The 14,277-nt window shown below is 48.9% G+C and overlaps 1 long non-coding RNA gene across 2 annotated transcripts; it reads right to left on the reverse strand.

The window, feature by feature from the left end:
• Positions 1-10,952: 10,952 nt before the first annotated feature.
• LOC125415236 (uncharacterized) lies at positions 10,953-13,713 on the reverse strand. Of its 2 annotated transcripts, none has more exons than XR_007236572.3 (2): positions 13,527-13,713; positions 10,953-11,914 (listed from the first exon to the last, which is right to left on the reverse strand). It is a non-coding gene; the product is annotated as an uncharacterized LOC125415236 (long non-coding RNA). The 2 variants fall into 2 exon arrangements; XR_015735575.1 differs by having other exon boundaries at positions 13,143-13,713.
• Between the last annotated feature and the right edge of the window lie 564 nt (positions 13,714-14,277).

Consider the following 14,277-nt stretch of genomic DNA (forward strand, 5'->3'; position numbering starts at 1 on the left):
CGTGGGGGGGGGGGTGACACGAGAGAGGGTAGAAGGGGGAAGGGGAGGAAGGGAGGGGAAGGGAGAAAAACGTATAGCTCAATAAAAATAATTAAAATAAGAAAATAAAAAAAATATAGCTAGAAAGAAAGAAAAAGAAAAAAGGAAGGAAGGAAGGAAAGAAGGAAGGAAGAGGCAATGACCATTGGCAGAAAGTTAACAGTCTCCATCACAACTGTACTAGGGAAGGGGTGAGAAAAACTACAGCCGAGGGCACATGCCCCAGAGGAAGAGGGGCACACACTAGAGGAAGGGGGGTGCACTTAAGGATTAGACTCTGTGCCCAACCTGCTGAGGCAGGGAAGTCCTGGGCAACACAATAAGACCGCCTTAAAATAACACGTGAAATGAGGTCTGGGCTTATAACCCAGAGACAGATTTCGTGATGGCAGCTGTGACTCCTGGACTTAGTCCCCAGTACTGAGAAGAAAACAGCCTGTCGATGACGGTTCTGATCTCACAGTGAGGGAGAGGGAAGCGGACAAGTGCTGGCTTTCTAGATACATGTATAACGGCTGTGACAGCTAGAAAAGTAGAGAGAGGAGAGAGAAGGGGGTAGATGAGCTGGACTCTGGGCTCAGCGGATCCTGGTTAAGGAAAAAGCAGCCAGGCAGAAATGTCCGGTCCTGCCAGCTGCGATGTTGCCTACGATCCCAGGACCAACATCTGAGAGGCAGAGTCAGGAGGATGGCGTGTGAGGCCAGCTTGATCTACACAGGGTTGTGTCCCCAAAATCCCGTGGTCAGAGAGCTGGTGCGGTCTGAGGGATGCTGAGGCTGGAGCCGATGCCTGGGAAACACTGTGGTAGTCCGAGCAAGGTAGTCCATAGGCTTGCCCCGTGTGAGACACAAGAGGAAGAAGTTCTGGGGAAGCTGGATTTAAGGGGTGAGCACAGGAAGAGGAATTAGCGAAGGACACGAGAAAGGGTGACCCAGTGCGAAGCATGCCAGAGACCAGGGAGGCCAGAGACCAGGGAGGCCAGAGAACAGGGAGCCACAAGGTGTCAGGTGCCACAAATGTGACTCACGGGGCAAGCACTGGGAAATGATCTCTGGTGACGGATGATGCAAACCATTGTCCCGGACAGCTCAGGGAGATGGTCAGGGTGGCAGAGCCAGGACTCACCCAGTCTTCCTAAGAAGTCTCAGAAGCCACATAGAATCCCTGGCAGCCTTTTCTGCTCCGAGCTGCCCCAGGTTTGTGTCTGTCTTGAATTATTGTGGTCTTATCCTCCTCCTCTCTGCTTGAGTGGACTCACCCCAAGTCTAACTGTGACACGCCATCCTGGTTTATGGGCTTTGCTTTCCTCCCTTGCGTTCCGGACTGTCCCCCTTTGTCTTGCGGTGTGTCTCACCCAGAAGCCCAGCTGAGTGGATGAGTGCTGGAAAGAGTGTCGGTACCAAGGGTTCAGGTCTGTGGCCCTCCTCATCCTACCTCTGCATATTGTAAAGTGTAGACAGCTTGACATTGGTGCAGACAACCCAGAGTCAGGGACAAACCACACCACTGCGATCTTGTCGCTCTTGTCTGGAGGAGGTTGAATTTGGACTTAGCTTAGTTCCAAAGGGCTTAGGTTTTGGTTTGTGCTTTGTTTTATAAATCCTATTTTTCTAAATTTCGGACATTGGTGCATGCAGGTGTTGTACAAGGGAGCTGAATTATCCCGCTGCTTTGAGTGTTCTGCTTCTGATGCATGTGATGTTTTGCCTGCTGGAAGCAACTGGCAGCAGCAGACAGCCCCATCCACCAACCGGCACATTGTCAATCCCCAGGCCTGTGCTGACTGCAAAGCAGCCCACGTTTTTGCATATCTTGCGAGATCACTATGGGCACGAAGCCATTATGATGTGGCCCTTCTTGTCTCGAGCACTTTTCATAGTTTTGGTTTTTTTTTTAATAGCTTTATTTCCTATTGATATGAAAGAGACCCTTGATAACCCAAAATAAATAGAACCACAAATTTCAAGTTTCTTTGTCTGGTTTATGAGCATGGCTTTGTGGTCTGGTCTGGATAAGCCTAGACCTCCTTTGCGCATGTGGAACCTCTCATGGCAGGCGAGTGTGTGGCCTCCCTCAGCTCCGGCGTGGGGGAGTGACCTGGAGAGTCTGTGCTCACTTAAGATGTGGAACAAAGTCAGAGGTTCTGTCAGCAGGCATGAGTATGGCAGGTGACGGGCACAGCCGGTCCTCGGGCACAGCCGGTCCTCGGGCACAGCTGGTCCTCGGGCACAGCCCGAGTCACTTCATGTCTCCCTTGCAGGTGCTGCCACCCCAACCCAGCCATCCCATCATGCCATTACCACCAGCTGGACTATCAACAGTCTCCCTGCTTGATTCTGACTGCCCCATCCGTTCTGACACTGAAGCGTGTGTCCTCTTATCATGCCTGAAGACACGATGTTATTCATAACCTCTCTGTCTAAAACACCTTGGTTTTCTTTGTCAGGTTAGGATAAACTGTAAATTCATCAGCAGCCTGTGTGATCCGGCTCTCCTGACGGATCTCATGTCAGTTACTGCTCACCGATCTACCTGTCCTCTCTGGTCCACCATGAGTAAGCATGCAGGTTGCAGACTGCAGAACTGAGCTACCATGTGCAAGCATCCAGGTTGCAGGCTGCAGAATTGGTCCACTATGTGCAAGCATGCAGGTTGCAGACTGCAGAACTGAGCTACCATGTGCAAGCATCCAGGTTGCAGGCTGCAGAACTGGTCCACCATGTGCAAACATCCAGGTTGCAGACTGCAGAACTGATCTACTGCATGCAAGCATGCAGTTTGCAGGTTGCAGGCTGCAAAACTGAAAGGTGGCTGGCACCACTGAAAACCTAGTACAGCAACCCTGCTCACACACGAAAACTCATGTCTACCATGAATCCCCGACACTTGTCTGTCCTTCCCTCTGCTGCAGCCTTTTGCACGGATGGCTCCTTTGTGTGATGTCCCCACCAACACTCCACAAAGCACTGCAGTGTAGCAGAGAGACTGCATGAATTCTTTGCAAAGCCGCATGTAACAACAGTCTCAGAGTCCTTTGAGCCATCATGTGGAGTGACAGCAGAAGGCCCTTCTGAGGATAGACCCTCATGCAACCATGTCGGTCACATCCCTGTGAAGCCAGCCCTGACTGAGGCTTTGAGTTGGGGGTTCCTTTTCCTATTTACCATGTAGGTCAAAAGAGCCTCTTGCTCCCTTTGGAGTCAACACCTATACACCTCATCTCCTTTCCGGGTATTCTGTAATGGTTTCCTCTGAAGTCAAGCATTCCCTTCTGAAGGGAGAAAGAGGCTCATATGATACCAGAAGCCGATAAAACGTCCAAGGTTCAGGAAGCTCAGAAACTCACCAGATTCACAAGTCTCCTCCCCCAAAGAGTATTAAAATTGAAAACAGTTGCTCATGGACCGTGTGTAATGAACTGTCCGCCACTTGGTCCGGAAGGTCCAGGGGTGTGGTGTTCTTGGGTTGTCACCCAGGCTGAGGTAGGATTTTTAGATGATGTATCTGTCTTTGGGTCACCAATGCTCCTGTCCCGTGAGTCAACCTAAGCTGGTTTCATCAAACTGGACTTGGATGCATTTGCTTCATTAGTCTGTCTTTGGTGCCCTGTGAGGGATGGGCAGACCTTTGTAAATGTCTCTCCAGGAAAAAATCGCCAATTGCAGGTAAAACAAAAGCATTCAGAATCATAAACGAAGCCGGGATGTACGAATGATCCGACTGACTGGGCCTCGATCTCAGGGCAGAGCATCTAATCAGCTTAGAAGGTTCTGTGTTTCTTTTTAGTGAGGTCTTGGACAGGTTCTCGTTTCCCTACAAGTTTGCCTTGAAGGCAGTGACAGACTCGGTAAGCAGAGGAGAGCGTAGGTGCGCAGACAGCAGGGAAAGCCCTTTGTCGCGCTAGAGATTTGAAAAGGTCCCTGCCGTTGACTCTTCTAACAAAAAACAATTGTTTGTGTATCTTACAGACTTCAGGTTTCACGATATGTTAATGAATTCGATTTTATCTTAAAGCTTAGCTAGGACGGCATAGCTAGCATCTGTTTCCCTCTGAACTGCATAAGTTACAAATTGGGGTGGGGGTGAAGTAAAACAAAATTACGTAAGAATAATTTTATTTTGGGGGCTTTGTTTTGTTTTTGTTTTTGATATAGAGTTTCTCTGTTGCTTTGGAGCCTGTCCTGAACTCAATCTGTAGACCAGGCTGGCCTCGAACTAACAGAGATCCGCCTGCCTCTGCCTTCCAAGTGCTGGGATTAAAGGTGTGTGCTACCACCTCTTCTTTTTCCCTCCTTTCTTCCTCTCTCTCTCTGTGTCTCCCTTCCTCCCTCTCTCCCTCCCTCCTTTTTTTCCTTCCTCCCTCCCTTCCCTCCCCCTCTCTCTTCCTCTCTCCCTCCCTCTGACCCCCCTCCCTTCCTCCCTCCCTTCCTTCCTTCCTTCCTGGACTGGAGGCCTTGGGACCAGGGACTCACACAGGCTAGGTAAACATATCACCACTAAGCCACATGCTGAACTCTGCTCTAACTTCCATTCTAACACATCTCTCTAGGTTGCTGATACTGACCTTGAACTTGTGATCCCCCTGCCTCAGTTTCTCAAGCAACTGGGTATCACAAGCTTATACCAGCAAGCCTGTCTAGAATAATTTAATTCTTGATGAGTCAAGAATTCAATGTTTTGATACATCTCAAAGTTTGTACTTAATACACAATTAATTCAACATATGTTCACTGCTTTCTTTCGGAAGACACTCATAATATTATTTATAAATACATGTGGTCTTTGCACTAAAAGAAGGTATAAGAGCCAAGGGTTCCTCCTTTAGTCCCAGGAATCCAGCGCTGCTAGTCTAAATAATAGCACAAGAAAACTCAAGTTCAAGGTTCTGGGGCAGTGAGATAAGGCCAGCATGTGAGTTTTCAGAGGGAGCAGGCAGCTGTCCGCCCCCACCCCCCAGACTGAGGACATCTGGGGGCTCAGATATGCTTTCTGCTGTGGGTTACCACTGTGCTGGTGCCAGAGGCAGAGCGGCTGTAAACAGAAAGCTGAAAATGCTCGTGACCCACCAAGGAAGAGAAAGCACTTTTACTCATTCTCAAGAAGACCATTAGAGGAGGGAGGGAGGAGGAGGAGGGAGAAGAAGAAGGTGGAGGAGCAGGGAGGAAGAGGTGGAGGAAGGGGGAGGAGGAAGGAGGAGAGGAAAGAGGAGGAGAAAGGAGGAGGAGGTGGAGGAACAGGGAGGAAGAAGGAGGAGGTGGAGGAGGAGGGAGAAGGAGCAGGTAGGAGGAGGAGGAGGAGGAAGAAAAAGAACCCCAGCAGAAGAAAAGCAGAACTCAAAAGTCAGCACTAAGCATCCCTAAAGTCCCTCACCATAGCCCTCCAGGCCTAGACTGGTTCACGAGGTCGGTAAGCCAGACTTTCTGATTGCTCACCTCCCTGCTGTCCGGAAGCCACGATAAACTCACCCACTCTGAGGTCTACATGACTAATCAGGATTCAGAATTATCAAGCACAGCAGACACACTGCCAAGCCGTGAAAATGGATCACGGCCAAAGAGCTGAAAGTGTTTTCCTTTTTTCTTTCAATGTAAATTGACTGTTTGTTATTATATAAAGGTACAGGTGGGAGGCATAGCTATGATTTATGATCAATAGTGCGTAGAAGGGGAAAGAGCTGACACTCTAATTGATGAAACTTGTGTGTTTATGTGCCCCTGCATGCTGTAGCACAGGCATGAGAGATGGGGGACAGCCTTTGGTGTCATCTCTTACTTCCTGCCACGTGGGTCCCAGGACCCAGGACCCAGGACCCAGAACTCAGACTGTCCAGCCCCAGGCAAACCCCTTGGTCCACTGAATCATCTTTCCAGCCCAACAGTTGAAAATATTTTTTTTTCTTTTTGAAGAAAGGGTTTATTTCATCTTACATTCCCGTGATGGAGAAAGTCAGGGCCCCAGAGGAGAACATGGAGGAAGGCTGTTCACTGACCACTTTCTTCAGAGCAGAAAATTTCAGTGGTGGAATTTCAGCAGGGGTCCAGATCACCCACAGGCAAATTAGTCTATCCTGAAAGACCTGAGAATTATCTGCATTCATGGCCCCTTGGAAAAAATATTCTCTAGTTTCTCTCTCTCTCTCTCTCTCTCTCTCTCTCTCTCTCCCTTCCTCCCCTTCCCTCCCTCCTTCTCCCTCCTTCCCCCTCCCTCCCTCTCCCCCTCCCTCCCACCCTCCTCCCTCTCTTCTCTCTCTGTCTCTCTGTCTCTCTCTCCCTCCCTCCCTCTTCCCCCTTCCTCCCCCTCCCTCCCTCCCTCTCTCTCTCTCTCTCTCTCTCTCTCTCTCTCTCTCTCTCTCTGTCTCTCCCTTTGGTTGTGGAAAGGCTGTGAAGTCCGTTCAGAAGCTCCCACACAACCTCTACCCATTCAACTTCCCCTGATATTAACAATTTCTGTCACCACTCCACGTTTGTCAAGAGCAAGCTTGGAGGGCTGGAATGTTGCTATTCGCTAACTGCCAGATTCTGTTTGGATCTCAGGTGTTTTCCATGACTGTACTTCCACGTGTGATAGAATCCAGACGGCTGCACAGCATTTAGCCCACTCTCTGTCAAACACAACCACATCAAGTTTTCGCCCCCTCCACCCCACAAGAAGCCGCTTCTGTGGAGGTCATTGCCCGCCTGCTCACCACCAAGCCGAAGGTCCTTTCTCGGCTCTTGTTCAGTCAGCAGCTCCCTCCTAATGGACGCCCCTTCCTCTGCCCCTCCCAGCTCACCATCCATCCTTCAGGCTCCTCCTTATCATCCCACTAGGCCATACAGAGGCTCGTCCTCCGTCCTCACCCTGTCCATCACTCTGTCCGTCCCCACCCTGTCCATCTTCACCCTGTCTGTCCGTCCTCACCCTCACCCTGTCTGTCACTCTGTCCATCCCCACCCTGTCCGTCCCCACCCTGTCTGTCCTCATCCTGTCTGTCCGTCCTCACCCTCACCCTGTCCGTCACTCTGTCCGTCCCCACCCTGTCCATCCTCACCCTGTCCATCACTCTGTCCGTCCCCACCCTGTCCATCCTCACCTTGTCTGTCCGTCCTCACCCTCACTCTGTCTGTCACTCTGTCCATCCCCACCCTGTCCGTCCCCACCCTGTCTGTCCTCATCCTGTCTGTCCGTCCTCACCCTCACCCTGTCCATCACTCTGTCCATCCTCACCCTGTCCATCCTCACCCTGTCCTTCCGTCCCCACCCTGTCCATCCTCACCTTGTCTGTCCGTCCTCACCCTCACCCTGTCTGTCACTCTGTCCATCCCCACCCTGTCCGTCCCCACCCTGTCTGTCCTCATCCTGTCTGTCCGTCCTCACCCTCACCCTGTCCATCACTCTGTCCGTCCTCACCCTGTCCATCCTCACCCTGTCCTTCCGTCCCCCACCCTGTCCATCCTCACCCTGTCTGTCCGTCCTCACCCTCACCCTGTCTGTCACTCTGTCCGTCCTCACCCTGTCCGTCCTCACCCGTCCTTACCTACACTCTAGCTGCAGAATCCCCTCTTTGTGGTGACATGAACTGACAGCTGTGTTCTCGGTCCCTCTGCTGAACTCCAAGCTGATGTCTCATTGCCATGGTCTTGCCTTGGTTTCTGGGTCCCGTCTCCGTGGAAGGCTCCCACATGGACCCCGAACCTAGGCCTGAATCCTGCCCTTCCCCCAGCTTTCCCCACACAGGAAACCACAGCTGCCTGTCACCAATTGCACCCGCCCCAAATCTCAGGCTTGCCCTCAATGCCCTCAACCAATCCATCCCAATATCCTGTCTTCCAACTTTGGAATGAAGCTGGCCCTAGTGGCCTACATCTTTAATCCCAGCACCTGACAGGTAGAGGCAGGCGGATCTCTGTGAGTTTGGGGCCAGCCTGATCTACAAGAGTGAGTTCCAGGACAGGCTCCAAAGCTAAAAAAGGTTTAAATAACACAATAGCCACTGGTAGGAGAACAGACATTTCTGTGTGTTAAACTTCTGTATCTGGCCTTGGGACAGGTGCTCACATTTGATTTTGCACAGTCCTGTAAAGATTTCACAGATGAGGAAACTGAGTCTCGGGGCCAGTATGTAACTTGTGGAAAGGCTCCAGTTCCTGCCCCAAACAGAGTCCCTTCCCAGAGTGCCTTGGTATTGGCCTCCTGCCCCTCCCTAAGACTTTCCTCCCTACCCCAGCTCTATGCCTTGTCTCTTCTTGCTCTGCCCTGGTCACTTGACTCAGCCCCACTCGGGGATCTGCCTGGGAGGCCTGGATGGACTTCTTCATCACACATCTCCCCGGACAGCCCGCAGCTCCGAACACAGGACGGGGGTAGGCACAACTCCTCAGGCCTTGAGAAATTCAAGGGCTTTAATGATAATCATCCCTGTCTGCAGCAGGCAGGAGCTCCCACAGTGATGGCCCGTCATTACTCGTGCAGCATGAATGCCTACTGTGTGCCAAGCATGCCCCACAAACCGGGGACAGGACAGTGACAGGACAGAGTCACCAGCGTCCGTTCTGGGTGAAGGAAGCAGACATAAACGAGAGAGAGAGAGAGAGAGAGAGAGAGAGAGAGAGAGAGAGAGAGAAGTGAAACATGTAAAATATTAGGTGGTGATGTTTGCTAAAGGAAGTAAGAGAAGGAATAAAAGTGAGAAGAGGCACCGTGAACGAGGGAGGGAAGGAGAAAAGGAAAAGTGAGGTATGAACACAGCCTTCACTGTGCACTGTCTCTCTCTCTCTCTCTCTCTCTCTCTCTCTCTCTCTCTCTCTCTCTCACCATAAGCTTGAATACACCCAGCTACAGAGGTCCCATTTCTTTACAAGCCATCATTTCTTTTTAACAAGCTCTTGCCCCCTGAAGCTCATCAGGTCTCCCCCCACCCCCGCCCCGTGTCTACTTTCTGTTGTGTGGCGTCGGCCTTCAGGGACTACGCAGGGTAAGGCTGGTCACTCTCCCAGGGCAGCTGTCGTGTTCTTTGCATGTCATTTTCCATGACCCTAATGTCCTGCTCCCCAGGTGATGTGTCTTCAGCAGCCATTTTGTTTGTGTTTTAATAAATAGAGCTTTCCTGAAGATCAGAGTGTCCAGCTAAACCACTCGAGGCCAGGGAGTGGTGCACACACCTTTAACCCCAGGACTTAAGACTATCCTGGGCTACAGGAGACTGAATCTGTCTAAAAAGAGAAATAGAACTCACACAAAGGTGACCCCAGCACTTGGGAGTCACACCCCTTTCGCCCCAGCTCTAGGGAGGTGGAGACAGGGGTGATATGGCTGGGCAGAGAGAGGAATTTAAGGTGAGGTGTTGTTCGTTCCCGGCTTGTTCGTTCCCTGCTTCCTAGACCCGAAATAACCACACATGAACTGTATTAATTAAATCACTGCTTAGCCTATTAGCTCTAGCTTCTTATTGGTTAGCTCTTACATCTAGAATTAACCTATTTCCATTATTTTATGTTGCCATGAGGTTCAAGACCTACAGGCAAGGTTCCAGCTGACAGCTCACGTCTTTTCCCTCTGGTGGCTCCATGGCGTCTCCTTGGCTCCACATATTCTCTCTCTATATATCTCTTCCAGCCTTGCTATAGTCTGTTAAACCATTGGCCAACCCCAGCTTCTTTATTAACCAATAAAAGCAACACTTATACAGAAGGACTTCTACACCAGAGAAGGAAATAAGAACTCATTGGAACAATCAAAAGTCTTCTCCATTCTTTGTGTGAGTGTTTGTGTATGTCCCAGTACATGTCTGTGTGTGTACACACGTCAGCACATGTGTGGAGGACAGAGGTTGACATGGATGTCTCTGTCAGTTGTTCTCCACTGGTTGGTTGGTTTGGGAGTCAGGGTCTCTCCCTGAAATGGCAGCACTGATTTGCTGGCCTAGCTGGCTAGTGAGCTCCACCTCCCAGCGCTGGGATTGAAGGGTGCATGCTGACCTATCTTCTAGGTGAGCTCTGAAGATCTAGACTCAGGTCCTCAGGATAGGAGTCACTTTGCCAGCTAGTCTCTGTTGTGAATAATAAAAACTCAGAGACAGATATTGGGGTTCAACCTGAAGATCAGAAAAGCAAAGCACCCAGCTCTTACCTCTATCAGTCTGAAATGGTGATTCTGCCTCCAGGAATCTCAGAATGAGACTGAGAGCTGTCTCCTCCCGTCTTATATTCTTCTGTAGTGCTGGGACTAAAGGCCTGCACCACCACCACCTGACCTCTATAGCCAACTGGTGTGGTTACTGGGATTGCAGGTGTGTGCCACCTCTGCCTGGTCTGTGAGGCTGATCAATGGGGCTGTTTTGCTCTCTGATCTTCAGGCAAGCTTTATTTATTACAACACAAATGAAATATTGCTGCAGTTTCCATTTTGGTCTTTCAATGATAACAGCCCATACTATCTCTCTTTACAGCTTCAGATCAACATGAAATTCAGTAAATGAATGCAACCATAGAGTTGTGCTCTGTGTGAGCTACGATAGCCGTGTTTCCAGTCTGAGTGAGGAAGTTTACCAAGTATATGGAAACCAAAAGCAAAGGGGGAAATCGTGAGTAGCAGACGAGGAGACACGCGGCAGAACAGAACATCATCCAGCTAGGACTGGCTGACAGCCCAGTGGAGCAGCCCGCTGGAGTCCCCGGGGCAGCAGAGTGTCCCACATAGGAACAGTGAACAGCAGGAAAGCAGCACCCTTAAATTAGGTGCTAATGGGCCCGTCTAGCAGAAACTGGGGAAGCAGAGGCTGGCCACCGAGCTCCCGCCTTCTCTTCATGATGGGCGGCCCATGGCAGAACCTCTGCAGTAAGTTTGGGTTTTGTGTTGTTTTCTTTTTCTTTTCTTTTCTTTTCTTTTCTTTCTTTCTTTTTTTTTGCTTAAAAAAATAGAAATCATTAACAAGAGAATGTTTAGATGAGATTTAATATGGTAAAAGAAAAGAGGACTTATCTTTACATTTTTTTTTAATTCAAAAAGAAAAAGATAGAAACAAAAGCAGGGCCACCTAAGCAAGTTGGAGAAGATCCCAGTGAGTCCATCAGGGTTTTGGAGGGTGGGACTTAACTATGATGTAGGTTTAATAATTAAAGGTTATTAAAATTCCTAAGATTACATTGACCTACTTTTGGCAATGTTAAAAAGCAAAAAATTATAAAAAATGTATGTCTAATCAAGGTAATTACTTTTGTTTTTCCTAGCTTTTTGGGCATTAATCACTGGAGAAAACTAAACCTTGGCAAAATCAGGGTTTGTTTAAAACTGTTGGATTTTGTGGAAGTTTCTCTAAAATGTTACACTGAAATTATAAGATTGGAGAAACCATCCCTTTGGTTGGCATTCAGCAGCCCAAACCTGGAAGCCTACACCAATGAGAATGAAGAAAACACTAACGACAGTCAATGTTCTGGCCCTTGTCCTCCAAGGCCAGACACACCCCGGGAGATGATGGGAACCTCTCCATAAGTCACCTCTTCCTTGATGAGAGCGGCCATGGAGTCTGTGGAGACCGGACTCTGCCCAGGACACATCGGGCAGGGAGGAGGGCCGATGGAGAGGGGCATGGCATATGCTTTCAAATGAAGACATGGTCAGCAGGGCCGGCCCCGCCCTGCAGACGGGATAACTGACAGGTGGAGCTCTCCTGAAGACTCTAAGAGTGGTAACTGTCAGGCAGTCCCGAATGAAGTTAGAGATGAAAACAGAAGGCGAATCTGTGGCCATTTATATAGTCTTAAACATCAAAAAGGACTCTACAACCAAAGCAATTTTAAAAGTATAAGCAATTAAAAAGAGACAACTGGTCAAATTCCATAACACCACTCGCTGGCTCACCACTCCGAGATTAAGCCCTGTCTTCCAGAAAACACTGCAAAAGGAAAAGCAAGAGAAGCTTCTGAAATAAGAAATCAATTGAGAACATACAGTATATTTTCAGGAGGGACCCCAAAGGAACTTCAGATAATACTGAAGCCCCCTTAAATGGCTACCCAGATGTGTCTCTTGCAGAATTTAAGATAAAGACACTGGCCCATCCTTCTCACCCCGGATCCTGTTACATATTCCATGGAGACTGCATCTCACGGTTCTAGCTTTTCTTTGCATCCTCGGTCCTTCTTGACATGTGACAGATGCCAACATCCGACCACGGCGACCTCTGTCTACTGAGCGCTGCTGCCACAGAGCTCTCTTTCGGGGAGCCTGGGGGAGGTACCTACCGACCCTTTCATCAGTCTCTCTGTCCAGCTCTAAGGCACTGAAGAGCTGTCATGGCCTATAGAATTGGGCTCCAAAGCCTTAATAATTATTATTATGAGAGATTATTATGATAAAAGGCAAATGCATATGTGGGATTACATATGTAAAAATTTTAGAGCTACACCAACAAGAAAAAAAAACAGTAAAAAGAAAAGATAAATAAAAGTTCTTGCATCTGGGTATGAAATAGCCAAGCAAACCAGACCAAAGCTGAGACTACAGTTAAACACCAAAGCCTTTATAAATAGGACCACTTTTTTATTGCATTTGGGCCGAATGTATGACACCGGTCCACTAAGGTGTTAGATATAAAACCTCCTTTACAACACATGAACAAATTACAGGCTGAATGGAATGTACAGTGAGTTAACAAAGAGTCATGTCTTGACTGGGCTCACTGGGGAGCTGGCTCTGAGGGGGCCCTCTCCCACTCTGACCCGAGCTTGTTTGTCTCGAAATGGAGACCTCTTGTCCTCCTAATGCTATGACAGGGAGGGAGGAGAGCACCGAAAGAGCCCACGGCATCCTGGAGAACAGTTGGGAGGTGAACTGTTCGCCACAGAGGCCCCTGGTGCTGGGCCCGTGGTGTAAAGAGAGAAGCTTCAGCAATGGACGCTCATCCGTGGAGAGGACCGAGCTAGGGAACTCTCTCAAATGGGGACCCCACTGACTGCTTCAGCTTTCTGTCAGTCTCTACTGGACCTTTGGGGTTTTTTCCTTTTGTTTTTGTTTTTTTTTAAATTTTTATTTTATTTTTTAAAAAAGCAAACTATCTTTTTTCATTTTATATACTAATCCTAATTTCCTCTCCCTCCCCTCCTCCCATTCCCTCCACCTACCTCTCCACTCCACCCCCATCCACTCCTCAGAGAGGGTAAGGCACATTGTTTTGAGGAAAGGACCAAGGCCCTTCCTACTATATCTAGGCTGAGCAAGGTACCCATCCAAAGACAATGGGTTCCAAAAAGCCAGTACAGCAGTAGGGATAAATCCTGGTGCCACTGCTAGTGGCCTGCTGGACCTTTGTAAACACCTGGTGTTGTAAGAGGTCACTTGTTTCTTTACCCGCCGACCGGCAGCTCAGCCCTGAAATAACCACACAGAAACTGTATTAATTAAATCATTGCTTGGCCCATTAGCTCTAGCTTCTTATTGGCTAACTCTTACATATTAATTTAACCCATTTCTACTAATCTGTTTATTGCCACGAGGCTGTGACTTACCGGGTAAAGGTCTGGCATCTGTCTCCAGTGGGGCTACATGGCTTCTCACTGACCCTGCCTTCTTTCTCCCAGGATTCAGTTTCGTTTTCCCCTGCCTAGCTAAGTTCTGCCTTGCTATAGGCCCAAAGCAGTTTCTTTATTAATCAGTGATATTCACAGCATACAGAGGTAAATCCCACATCGTGGCTTTATCTTAGCTAGTTGTCCTTCTACTTGGAGCCTCACCCAAGAGGACACTCCGTTCTACACGGAGTTCTGCCAATCGGAAGCCCAGCTGATTACCTTAATCGGGCCTCCTCGGCTGATTTCTGCTGGGTGTCTGTAAGCCCTCCATCTGACTGCTTCTCTCTACCTGCTCCTTGAAATCTATTTTTTCACCCTTAACTTGCTATATACTTAATAAACTTACTCACTTTAAAGAAAAGAACATTGGCCATCGGCCCTCCTCTGAACTCTACAGAACAGGTGTAACAGTAAATGAGTATTGGTCACTTGTATGTGCCAGACAAGTACTCGGCACCTTACATGCTTTATCTTATATGCTTAGTAATTGTCCTAACTGCTGTTGTACCGATAGGGTCACGGAGACTCATCAAGGCTGACTCAGACAATACCTTTCACCTGAAATACAGCTGGGGGTGTGGGTCAATGGCAGAGAACTTGCCTGGCATGCACAAGGTCCTGTATTCAATCCCTAGCACCATATAACACACACAAACACACACACATACGCACGTATGCACTCAGATGT

This window comes from Myodes glareolus, chromosome 19, assembly GCF_982192425.1.
Source record: "Myodes glareolus chromosome 19, mMyoGla1.1, whole genome shotgun sequence".
NCBI lineage: Eukaryota > Metazoa > Chordata > Mammalia > Rodentia > Cricetidae > Myodes > Myodes glareolus.